Raw genomic sequence first — 13,135 nt, forward strand, 5'->3', positions numbered from 1 at the left:
GAGGCTTTCCCACGAGGCTTTCCCACAGGGCTGTCCCACGTGCACACGTGGTGGGAGTCGATCCTCGGCTTGAACGTCAAGGCAGTGCAGGGAAAACAGGTTCGTCTGGAATGGACTGACACATCTGGGGGACTCTTGGAATGGTGGCATGACCCTGGAGTTCCTCTCGCCTTTCCTGTGGAGAGCGCCTCCTCTTGAGATGGGACGGGAACGCCGGGAATTCTTTCCCTTCGAAACAGGGAAAGGATCCCTCATCTCGAGCTAGGAGGCGGAAACGGGGCTCCCCTGGATGTGAGCGGGACACCACGTGCTTCCTCTCGAGTGCAGACGGGTATGTCGGGGAACTTCTTGAGTTGCAGCAAGGGTGTGAAGGACCCTTTGGAAGTTCCAGTGGTTAGATGTGATTGGCCTCGAGAAGCCTCAGCGGAAATGGGCCTCATCTCGCCTGGAGGGCAAAACCTCCTGGATGTTCTCGAGTTGCGGCAGGTGCTCTCGACTTACGACGGGGACCTCAGGGACCCTCTCTGGTGGCCTCAGGAAAGGCCAGTCCCCGTGCTAGTTCCTCGGGGGCCTCTCGGGATTCCTCTCCCGTCGATGCCGGGGCCTAAGACCTTGTGTGGAGTCGGGGCCAGAACCTGAGGTTTCCTCTCCAGTGCTGACATGGATCTTGGGGTACTTCCGGAGTCTCCCCAGGGGAGTCAGTCCTCGTCTCGAATGCGGGCATGCACTTGCGCTTTCCTCCAGAGCGGTAGCAGTAGTGTCATGCAGTCCGCCGCGTGGATCAAAGGATCTATGGTTTTCCCTCGAGTCTTTCCCACGAGGCTTTCCCACGAGGCTTTCCCACAGGGCTGTCCCACGTGCACACGTGGTGGGAGTCGATCCTCGGCTTGAACGTCAAGGCAGTGCAGGGAGAGCAGGTTCCTCTGGAATGGACTGACACATCTGGGGGACTCTTGGAATGGTGGCACGACCCTGGAGTTCCTCTCGCCTTTCCTGTGGAGAGCGCCTCCTCTTGAGATGCGACGGGAACGCCGGGAATTCTTTCCCTACGAAACAGGGAAAGGATCCCTCATCTCGAGCTAGGAGGCGGAAACGGGGCTCCCCTGGATGTGTGCGGGACCCTCGTGCTTCCTCTCGAGTGGAGACGGGTATGTCGGGGAACTTCTTGACTTGCAGCAAGGGTGTGAAGGACCCTTTGGAAGTTCCAGTGGTTAGATGTGATTAGCCTTGAGAAGCCTCAGCGGAAATGGGCCTCATCTCGCCTGGAGGGCAAAACCTCCTGGATTTTCTCGAGTTGCGGCAGGTGCTCTCGACTTACGCCGGGGAAGTCAAGGACCCGCTCTGGTGGCTTCAGGAAAGGCCAGTCCCCATGCGAGTTCCTCGGGGGCCTCTCGGGATTCCTCTCCCGTCGATGCCGGATCCTAAGACCTTGTGTGGAGTCGGGGCCGGAACTTGAGGATTCCTCACCAGTGTTTACACGGATCTTGGGGTTTTTCTGGAGTCTCCCCAGGGGAGTCAGTCCTCGTCTCGAATGCGGGCATGCACTTGCGCTTTCCTCCAGAGCGGTAGCAGCAGTGTCACGCATTCCGCTGCGTGGAACAAAGGATCTAAGTTTTTCCCTCGAGTCTTTCCCACGAGGCTTTCCCACGAGGCTTTCCCACAGGGCTGTCCCACGTGCACACGTGGAGAGAGTCCATCCTCAGCTTGAACGTCAAGGCAGTGCAGGGAAAACAGGTTCCTCTGGAATGGACTGACACCTCTGGGGGACTCTTGGAATGGTGGCACGACCCTGGAGTTCCTCTCGCCTTTCCTGTGGAGAGCGCCTCCTCTTGAGATGGGACGGGAACGCCGGGAATTCTTTCCCTACGAAACAGGGAAAGGATCCCTCATTTCGAGCTACGAGGCGGAAACGGGGCTCCCCTGGATGTGTGCGGGACCCCCGTTCTTCCTCTCGAGTGGAGACGGGTATGTCGGGGAACTTCTTGAGTTGCAGCAAGGGTGTGAAGGACCCTTTGGAAGTTCCAGTGGTTAGATGTGATTAGCCTCGAGAAGTCTCAGCGGAAATGGGCCTCATCTCGCCTGGAGGGCAAAACCTCCTGGATGTTCTCGAGTTGCGGCAGGTGCTCTCGACTTACGACGGGGACCTCAGGGACCCGCTCTGGTGGCCTCAGGAAAGGCCAGTCCCCGTGCTAGTTCCTCGGGGGCCTCTCGGGATTCCTCTCCCGTCGATGCCGGGCCTAGGAACTTGTGTGGATTCGGGGCCGGAACCTGAGGTTTCCTCTCCAGTGCTGACATCGATCTTGGGGTACTTCTGAGTCTCCCCAGGGGGTCAGTCCTCGTCTCCAATGCAGGCATGCACTTGCGCTTTCCTCCAGAGCGGTAGCAGCAGTGTCACGCAGTCCGCCGCGTGGATCAAAGGATCTATGGTTTTCACTCGAGTCTTTCCCACGAGGCTTTCCCACGAGGCTTTCCCACAGGGCTGTACCACGTGCACACGTGGTGGGAGTCGATCCTCGGCTTGAACGTCGAGGCAGTGCAGGGAAAACAGGTTCCTCTGGAATGGACTGAAACATCTGGGGGACTCTTGGAATGGTGGCACGACCCTGGAGTTCCTCTCGCCTTTCGTGTGGAGAGCGCCTCCTCTTGAGATGCGACGGGAACGCGGGAAATTCTTTCCCTTCGAAACAGGGAAAGTATCCCTCATCTCGAGCTAGGAGGCGGAAACGGGGCTCCCCTGGATGTGTGCGGGACCCTCGTGCTTCCTGTCGAGTGGAGACGGGTATGTCGGGGAACTTCTTGAGTTGCAGCAAGGGTGTGAAGGACCCTTTGGAAGTTCCAGCGGTTAGATGTGATTAGCCTGGAGAAGCCTCAGCGGAAATGGGTCTCATCTCGCCTGGAGGGCAAAACCTCCTGGATTTTCTCGAGTTGCGGCAGGTGCTCTCGACTTACGATGGGGACCTCGGGGACCCGCTCTGGTGGCCTCAGGAAAGGCCAGTCCCCATGCGAGATCCTCGGGGGCCTCTCGGGATTCCTCTCCCGTCGATGCTGGGGCCTAAGACCTTGTGTGGAGTCGGGGCCGGAACCTGAGGATTCCTCTCCAGTGCTGACATGGATCTTGGGGTACTTCTGGAGTCTCCCATGGGGAGTCAGTCCTCGTCTCGAATGCAGACATGCACTTGCGCTTCCCTCCAGAGCGGTAGCAGCAGTGTCACACATTCCGCCGCGTGCATCAAGGGATCTATGTCTTTCCCTCGTGGCTTTCCCAAGAGGCTTTCCCACAGGGCTGTCCCACGTGCACACGTGGTGGGAGTCGATCCTCGGCTTGAACGTCAAGGCAGTGCAGGGAAAACAGGTTCCTCTGGAATGGACTGACCCATCTGGGGAACTCTTGGAATGGTGTCACGACCCTGGAGTTCCTCTCGCCTTTCCTGTGGAGAGCGCCTCCTCTTGAGATGCGACGGGAACGCCAGGAATTCTTTCCCTTTGAAACAGGGAAAGGATCCCTCATCTCGAGCTAGGAGGCGGAAACGGGGCTCCCCTGGATGTGTGCGGGACCCTCGTGCTTCCTCTCGAGTGGAGACGGGTATGTCGGGGAACTTCTTGAGATGCAGCAAGGGTGTGAAGGACCCTTTGGAAGTTCCAGCGGTTAGATGTGATTAGCCTTGAGAATCCTCAGCGGAAATGGGCCTCATCTCGCCTGGAGGGCAAAACTTCCTGGATTTTCTCGAGTTGCGGCAGGTGCTCTCGACTTACAACGGGGACCTCAGGGACCCGTTTTGGTGGCCTCAGGAAAGGCCAGTCCCCATGCGAGTTCCTCGGGGGCCTCTCGGGATTCCTCTCCCGTCGATGCCGGGGCCTAAGACCTTGTGTGGAGTCGGGGCCGGAACCTGAGGATTCCTCTCCAGTGCTGACATGGATCTTGGGGTACTTCTGGAGTCTCCCCAGGGGAGTCAGTCCTCATCTCGAATGCGGGCATGCACTTGCGCTTTCCTCCAGAGCGGTAGCAGCAGTGTCACGCAGTCCGCCCCGTGGATCAAAGGATCTATGGTTTTCCCTCGAGTGTTTCTCACGAGGCTTTCCCACGAGGTTTTCCCACAGGGCTGTGCCACGTGCACACGTTGTGGGAGTCGATCCTTGGCTTGAACGTCAAGGCAGTGCAGGGAAAACAGGTTCCTCTGGAATGGACTGACACATCTGGGGGACTCTTGGAATGGTGGCACGACCCTGGAGTTCCTCTCGCCTTTCCTGTGGAGAGCGCCTCCTCTTGAGATGCGACGGGAACGCCGGGAATTCCTTCCCTACGAAACAGGGAAAGGATCCCTCATCTCGAGCTAGGAGGCGAAAACGGGGCTCGCCTGGATGTGTGCGGGACCCTCGTGCTTCCTCTCGAGTGGAGACGAGTATGTCGGGGAACTTCTTGAGTTGCAGCAAGGGTGTGAAGGACCCTTTGGAAGTTCCAGCGGTTAGAAGTGATTAGCCTCGAGAAGCCTCAGCGGAAATGGGCCTCATCTCTCCTGGAGGGCAAAACCTCCTGGATTTTCTCGAGTTGCGGCAGGTGCTCTCGACTTACGACGGGGACCTCAGGGACCCGCTCTGGTGGCCTCAGGAAAGGCCAGTCCCCATGCGAGTTCCTCGGGGGCCTCTCGGGATTCCTCTCCCGTCGATGCCGGGGCCTAAGACCTTGTGTGGAGTCGGGGCCGGAACCTGAGGATTCCTCTCCAGTGCTGACATGGATCTTGGGGTACTTCTGGAGTCTCCCCAGGGGAGTCAGTCCTCGTCTCGAATGCGGGCATGCACTTGCGCTTTCCTCCAGAGCGGTAGCAGCAGTGTCACGCAGTCCGCCGCGTGGATCAAAGGATCTATGGTTTTCCCTCGAGTCTTTTCCACGAGGCTTTCCCACGAGGCTTTCCCACAGGGCTGTCCCACGTGCACACGTGGTGGGAGTCGATCCTCGGCTTGAACGTTGAGGCAGTGCAGGGAAAACAGGTTCCTCTGGAATGTACTGACACATCTGGGGGACTCTTGGAATGGTGGCACGACCCTGGAGTTCCTCTCGCCTTTCGTGTGGAGAGGGCCTCCTCTTGAGATGCGACGGGAACGCCGGGAATTCTTTCCCTTCGAAACAGGGAAAGGATCCCTCATCTCGAGCTAGGAGGCGGAAACGGGGCTCCCCTGGATGTGTGCGGGACCCTCGTGCTTCCTGTCGAGTGGAGACGGGTATGTCGGGGAACTTCTTGAGTTGCAGCAAGGGTGTGAAGGACCCTTTTGAAGTTCCAGTTTTTAGATGTGATTAGCCTCGAGAAGCCTCAGCGGAAATGGGCCTCATCTCGCCTGGAGGGCAAAACCTCCTGGATTTTCTCGAGTTGCGGCAGGTGCTCTCGACTTACAACGGGGACCTCAGGGACCCGTTCTGGTGGCCTCAGGAAAGGCCAGTCCCCATGCGAGTTCCTCGGGGGCCTCTCGGGATTACTCTCCCGTCGATGCCGGGGCCTAAGACCTTGTGTGCAGTCGGGGCCGGAACCTGAGGATTCCTCTCCAGTGCTGACATGGATCTTGGGGTACTTCTGGAGTCTCCCCCGGGGAGTCAGTCCTCGTCTCGAATGCGGGCATGCACTTGCGCTTTCCTCCAGAGCGGTAGCAGCAGTGTCACGCAGTTCGCCGCGTGGATCAAAGGATCTATGGTTTTCCCTCGAGTGTTTCTCACGAGGCTTTCCCACGAGGCTTTCCCACAGGGCTGTCCCACGTGCACACGTTGTGGGAGTCGATCCTCGGCTTGAACGATAAGGCAGTGCAGGGAAAACAGGTTCCTCTGGAATGGACTGACACATCTGGGGGACTCTTGGAATGGTGGCACGACCCTGGAGTTCCTCTCGCCTTTCCTGTGGAGAGCGCCTCCTCTTGAGATGCGACGGGAACGCCGGGAATTCCTTCCCTACGAAACAGGGAAAGGATCCCTCATCTCGAGCTAGGAGGCGAAAACGGGGCTCCCCTGGATGTGTGCGGGACCCTCGTGCTTCCTCTCGAGTGGAGACGGGTATGTCGGGGAACTTCTTGAGTTGCAGCAAGGGTGTGAAGGACCCTTTGGAAGTTCCAGCGGTTAGATGTGATTAGCCTCGAGAAGCCTCAGCGGAAATGGGCCTCATCTCGCCTGGAGGGCAAAACCTCCTGGATTTTCTCGAGTTGCGGCATGTGCTCTCGACTTACGACGGGGACCTCAGGGACCCGCTCTGGTGGCCTCAGGAAAGGCCAGTCCCCATGCGAGTTCCTCGGGGGCCTCTCGGGATTCCTCTCCCGTCGATGCCGGGGCCTAAGACCTTGTGTGGAGTCGGGGCCGGAACCTGAGGATTCCTCTCCAGTGCTGACATGGATCTTGGGGTTCTTCTGGAGTCTCCGCAGGGGAGTCAGTCCTCGTCTCGAATGCGGGCATGCACTTGCGCTTTCCTCCAGAGCGGTAGCAGCAGTGTCACGCAGTCCGCCGCGTGGATCAAAGGATCTATGGTTTTCCCTCGAGTCTTTCCCACGAGGCTTTCCCACGAGGCTTTCCCACAGGGCTGTCCCACGTACACACGTGGTGGGAGTCGATCCTCGGCTTGAACGTCGAGGCAGTGCAGGGAAAACAGGTTCCTCTGGAATGGACTGACATATCTGGGGGACTCTTGGAATGGTGGCACGACCCTGGAGTTCCTCTCGCCTTTCCTGTGGAGAGCGCCTCCTCTTGAGATGCGACGGGAACGCCGGGAATTCTTTCCCTTCGAAACAGGGAAAGGATCCCTCATCTCGAGCTAGGAGGCGGAAACGGGGCTCCCCTGGATGTGTGCGGGACCCTCGTGCTTCCTCTCGAGTGGAGTCGGGTATGTCGGGGAACTTCTTGAGTTGCAGCAAGGGTGTGAAGGACCCTTTGGAAGTTCCAGTGGTTAGATGTGATTAGCCTCGGGAAGCCTCAGCGGAAATGGGCCTCATCTCGCCTGGAGGGCAAAACCTCCTGGATTTTCTCGAGTTGCGGCAGGTGCTCTCGACTTACGACGGGGACCTCAGGGACCCGCTCTGGTGGCCTCAGGAAAGGCCAGTCCCCATGCGAGTTCCTTGGGGGCCTCTCGGGTTTCCTCTCCCGTCGATGCCGGGGCCTAAGACCTTGTGTGGAGTCGCGGCCGGAACCTGAGGATTCCTCTCCAATGATGACATGGATCTTGGGGTACTTCTTGAGTCTCCCCAGGGGAGTCAGTCCTCATCTCGAATGCAGACATGCACTTGCGCTTCCCTCCACAGCGGTAGCAGCAGTGTCACGCATTCCGCCGCGTGCATCAAGGGATCTATGGCTTTCCCTCGAGGCTTTCCCACGAGGCTTTCCCACAGGGCTGTCCTACGTGCACACGTGGTGGGAGTCGATCCTCGGCTTGAATGTCAAGGCAGTGCAGGGAAAACAGGTTCCTCTGGAATGGACTGACACATCTGGGGGACTCTTGGAATGGTGGCACGACCCTGGAGTTCCTCTCGCCTTTCCTGTGGAGAGCGCCTCCTCTTGAGATGCGACGGGAACGCCGGGAATTCTTTCCCAACGAAGCAGGGAAAGGATCCCTCATCTCGAGCTAGTAGGCGGAAACGGGGCTCCCCTGGATGTGTGCGGGACCCTCGTGCTTCCTCTCGAGTGGAGACGGGTATGTCGGGGAACTTCTTGAGTTGCAGCAAGGGTGTGAAGGACCCTTTGGAAGTTCCAGTGGTTAGATGTGATTAGCCTCGAGAAGCCTCAGCGGAAATGGGCCTCATCTCGCCTGGAGGGCAAAACCTCCTGGATTTTCTCGAGTTGCGGCAGGTGCTCTCGACTTACGACGGGGACCTCAGGGACCCGCTCTGGTGGCCTCAGGAAAGGCCAGTCCCCATGCGAGTTCCTCGGGGGCCTCTCGGGATTCCTCTGCCTTCGATGCCGGGGCCTAAGACCTTGTGTGGAGTCGGGGCCGGAACCTGAGGATTCCTCTCCAGTGGTGACATGGATCTTGGGGTACTTCTGGAGTCTCCGCAGGGGAGTCAGTCCTCGTCTCGAATGCGGGCATGCACTTGCGCTTTCCTCCAGAGCGGTAGCAGCAGTGTCACGCAGTCCGCCGCGTGGATCAAAGGATCTATGGTTTTCCCTCAAATCTTTCCCACGAGGCTTTCCCATGAGGCTTTCCCACAGGGCTGTCCCACGTACACACGTGGTGGGAGTCGATCCTCGGCTTGAACGTCGAGGCAGTGCAGGGAAAACAGGTTCCTCTGGAATGGACGGACACATCTGGGGGACTCTTGGAATGGTGGCACGACCCTGGAGTTCCTCTCTCCTTTCCTGTGGAGAGCGCCTCCTCTTGACATGCGACGGGAACGCCGGGAATTCTTTCCCTTCGAAAAAGGGAAAGGATCCCTCGTCTCGAGCTAGGAGGCGGAAACGGTGCTCCCCTGGATGTGTGCGGGACCCTCGTTCTTCCTCTTGAGTGGAGTCGGGTATGTCGGGGAACTTCTTGAGTTGCATCAAGGGTGTGAAGGACCCTTTGGAAGTTCCAGTGGTTAGATGTGATTAGCCTCGAGAAGCCTCAGCGGAAATGGGCCTCATCTCGCCTGGAGGGCAAAACCTCCTGGATTTTCTCGAGTTGCGGCAGGTGCTCTCGACTTACGACGGGGACCTCCGGGACCCGCTCTGGTGGCCTTAGGAAAGGCCAGTCCCCATGCGAGTTCCTTGGGGGCCTCTCGGGTTTCCTCTCCCGTCGATGCCGGGGCCTAAGACCTTGTGTGGAGTCGCGGCCGGAACCTGAGGATTCCTCTCCAGTGCTGACATGGATCTTGGGGTACTTATGGAGTCTCCCCAGGGGAGTCAACCTCAGCTCGAATGCAGACATGCACTTGCGCTTCCCTCCAAAGCGGTAGCAGCAGTGTCACGCATTCCGCCGCGTGCATCAAGGGATCTATGGCTTTCCCTCGAGGCTTTCCCAAGAGGCTTTCCCACAGGGCTGTCCCACGTGCACACGTGGTGGGAGTCGATCCTCGGCTTGAACGTCAAGGCAGTGCAGGGAAAACAGGTTCCTCTGGAATGGACTGACACATCTGGGGGACTCTTGGAATGGCGGCACGACCCTGGAGTTCCTCTCGCCTTTCCTGTGGAGAGCGCCTCCTCTTGAGATGCGACGGGAACGCCGGGAATTCTTTCCCAACGAAGCAGGGAAAGAGTACCTCATCTCGAGCTAGGAGGCGGAAACGGGGCTCCCCTGGATGTGTGCGGGACCCTCGTGCTTCCTCTCGAGTGGAGACGGGTATGTCGGGGAACTTCTTGAGTTGCAGCAAGGGTGTGAAGGACCCTTTGGAAGTTCCAGTGGTTAGATGTGATTAGCCTCGAGAAGCCTCAGCGGAAATGGGCCTCATCTCGCCTGGAGGGCAAAACCTCCTGGATTTTCTCGAGTTGCGGCAGGTGCTCTCGACTTACGACGGGGACCTCAGGGACCCGCTCTGGTGGCCTCAGGAAAGGCCAGTCCCCATGCGAGTTCCTCGGGGGCCTCTCGGGATTCCTCTGCCATCGATGCCAGGGCCTAAGACCTTGTGTGGAGTCGGGGCTGGAACCTGAGGATTCCTCTCCAGTGCTGACATGGATCTTGGGGTACTTCTGGAGTCTCCCCAGAGGAGTCAGTCCTCGTCTCGAATGCGGGCATGCACTTGCGCTTTCCTCCAGAGCGGTAGCAGCAGTGTCACGCATTCTGATAAGTGGATCAAGGGATCTATGGCTTTCCCTCGAGGCTTTCCCACGAGGGTTTCCCACAGGGCTGTCCCACGTGCACACGTGGTGGCAGTCGATCCTCGGCTTGAACGTCAAGGCAGTGCAGGGAAAACAGGTTCCTCTGGAATGGACTGACACATCTGGGGGACTCTTGGAATGGTGGCACGACCCTGGAGTTCCTCTCGCCTTTCCTGTGGAGAGCGCCTCCTCTTGAGATGCGACGGGAACGCCGGGAATTCTTTCCCTACGAAACAGGGAAAGGATCCCTCATCTCGATCTAGGAGGCGGAAACGGGGCTCCCCTGGATGTGTGCGGGACCCACGTGCTTCCTCTCGAGTGGAGACGGGTATGTCGGGGAACTTCTTGAGTTGCAGCAAGGGTGTGAAGGACCCTTTGGAAGTTCCAGTGGTTAGATGTGATTAGCCTCGAGAAGCCTCAGCGGAAATGGGCCTCATCTCGCCTGGAGGGCAAAACCTCCTGGATTTTCTCGAGTTGCGGCAGGTGCTCTCGACTTACGACGGGGACCTCAGGGACCCGCTGTGGTAGCCTCAGGAAAGGCCAGTCCCCATGCGAGTTCCTCGGGGGCCTCTCGGGATTCCTCTCCCGTCGATGCCGGGGCCTAAGACCTTGTGTGGAGTCGGGGCCGGAACCTGAGGATTCCTCTCCAGTGCTGACATGGATCTTGGGGTACTTCTGGAGTCTCCCCAGGGGAGTCAGTCCTCGTCTCGAATGCAGACATGCACTTGCGCTTCCCTCCAGAGCGGTAACAGCAGTGTCACGCAGTCCGCCGCGTGCATCACGGGATCTATGGCTTTCCCTCGAGGCTTTCCCACGAGGCTTTCCCACAGGGCTGTCCCACGTGCACACGTGGTGGGAGTCGATCCTCGGCTTGAACGTCAAAGCAGTGGAGGGAAAACAGGTTCCTCTGGAATGGACTGACACATCTGGGGGACTCTTGGAATGGTGGAACGACCCTGGAGTTCCTCTCGCCTTTCCTGTGGAGAGCGCCTCCTCTTGAGATGCGACGGGAACGCCGGGAATTCTTTCCCTACGAAACAGGGAAAGGATCCCTCATCTCGAGCTAGGAGGCGGAAACGGGGCTCCCCTGGATGTGTGCGGGACCCTCGTGCTTCCTCTCGAGTGGAGACGGGTATGTCCGGGAAATTCTTGAGTTGCAGCAAGGGTGTGAAGGACCCTTTGGAAGTCCCAGCGGTTAGATGTGATTAGCCTCGAGAAGCCTCAGCGGAAATGGGCCTCATCTCGCCTGGAGGGCAAAACCTCCTGGATTTTCTCGAGTTGCGGCAGGTGCTCTCGACTTACGAGGGGGACTTCAGGGACCCGCTCTGGTGGCCTCAGGAAAGGCCAGTCCCCATGCGAGTTCCTCGGGGGCCTCTCGGGATTCCTCTCCCGTCGATGCCGTGTCCTAAGACCTTGTGTGGAGTCGGGGCTGGACCCTGAGGATTCCTCTCCAGTGCTGACATGGATCTTGGGGTACTTCTGGAGTCTCCCCAGGGGAGTCAGGCCTCGTCTCGAATGCGGGCATGCACTTGCGCTTTCCTCCAGAGCGGTAGTAGCAGTGTCACGCATTCTGCCGAGTGGATCAAGGGATCTATGGCTTTCCCTCGAGGCTTTCCCACGAGGGTTTCCCACAGGGCTGTCCCACGTGCACACGTGGTGGGAGTCGATCCTCGGCTTGAACGTCGAGGCAGTGCAGGGAAAACAGGTTCCTCTGGAATGGACGGACACATCAGGGGGACTCTTGGAATGGTGGCAGGACCCTGGAGTTCCTCTCGCCTTTCCTGTGTAGAGCGCCTCCTCTTGAGATGCGACGGGAACGCCGGGAATTCTTTCCCTTCGAAAAAGGGAAAGGATCCCTCGCCTCGAGCTAGGAGGCGGAAACGGGGCTCCCCTGGATGTGTGCGGGACCCTCGTTCTTCCTCTCGAGTGGAGTCGGGTATGTCGGGGAACTTCTTGAGTTGCAGCAAGGGTGTGAAGGACCCTTTGGAAGTTCCAGTGTTTAGATGTGATTAGCCTCGAGAAGCCTCAATGGAAATGGGCCTCATCTCGCCTGGAGGGCAAAACCTCCTGGATTTTCTCGAGTTGCGGCAGGTGCTCTCGACTTACGACGGGGACCTCCGGGACCCGCTCTGGTGGCCTCAGGAAAGGCCAGTCCCCATGCGAGTTCCTTGGGGGCCTCTCGGGTTTCCTCTCCCGTCGATGCCGGGGCCTAAGACCTTGTGTGGAGTCGCGGCCGGAACCTGAGGATTCCTCTCCAGTGCTGACATGGATCTTGGGGTACTTATGGAGTCTCCCCAGGGGAGTCAGTCCTCATCTCGAATGCAGACATGCACTTGCGCTTCCCTCCAAAGCGGTAGCAGCAGTGTCACGCATTCCGCCGCGTGCATCAAGGGATCTATGGCTTTCCCTCGAGGCTTTCCCAAGAGGCTTTCCCACAGGGCTGTCCCACGTGCACACGTGGTGGGAGTCGATCTTCGGCTTGAACGTCAAAGCAGTGCAGGGAAAACAGGTTCCTCTGGAATGGACTGACACATCTGGGGGACTCTTGGAATGGTGGCACGACCCTGGAGTTCCTCTCGCCTTTCCTGTGGAGAGCGCCTCCTCTTGAGATGCGACGGGAACGCCGGGAATTCTTTCCCAACGAAGCAGGGAAAGGATCCCTCATCTCGAGCTAGTAGGCGGAAACGTGGCTCCCCTTGATGTGTGCGGGACCCTCGTGCTTCTTCTCGAGTGGAGACGGGTATGTCGGGGAACTTCTTGAGTTGCAGCAAGGGTGTGAAGGACCCTTTGGAAGGTCCAGTGGTTAGATGTGATTAGCCTCGAGAAGCCTCAGCGGAAATGGGCCTCATCTCGCCTGGAGGGCAAAACCTCCTGGATTTTCTCGAGTTGCGGCAGGTGCTCTCGAGTTACGACGGGGACCTCAGGGACCCGCTCTGGTGGCCTCAGGAAAGGCAAGTCCCCATGCGAGTTCCTCGGGGGCCTCTCGGGATTACTCTGCCTTCGATGCCGGGGCCTAAGACCTTGTGTGGAGTCGGGGCCGGAACCTGAGGATTCCTCTCCAGTGCTGACATGGATCTTGGGGTACTTCTGGAGTCTCCGCAGGGGAGTCAGTCCTCGTCTCGAATGCGGGCATGCACTTGCGCTTTCCTCCAGAGCGGTAGCAGCAGTGTCACGCAGTCCGCCGCGTGGATCAAAGGATCTATGGTTGTCCCTCGAATCTTTCCCACGAGGCTTTCCCACGAGGCTTTCCCACAGGGCTGTCCCACGTACACACGTTGTGGGAGTCGATCCTCGGCTTGAACGTCGAGGCAGTGCAGGGAAAACAGGTTCCTCTGGAATGGACGGACACATCTGGGGGACTCTTGGAATGGTGGCACGACCCTG

Source organism: Ovis canadensis, chromosome 20, assembly GCF_042477335.2.
Source record: "Ovis canadensis isolate MfBH-ARS-UI-01 breed Bighorn chromosome 20, ARS-UI_OviCan_v2, whole genome shotgun sequence".
In the NCBI taxonomy this organism is placed as follows: Eukaryota; Metazoa; Chordata; class Mammalia; order Artiodactyla; family Bovidae; genus Ovis; species Ovis canadensis.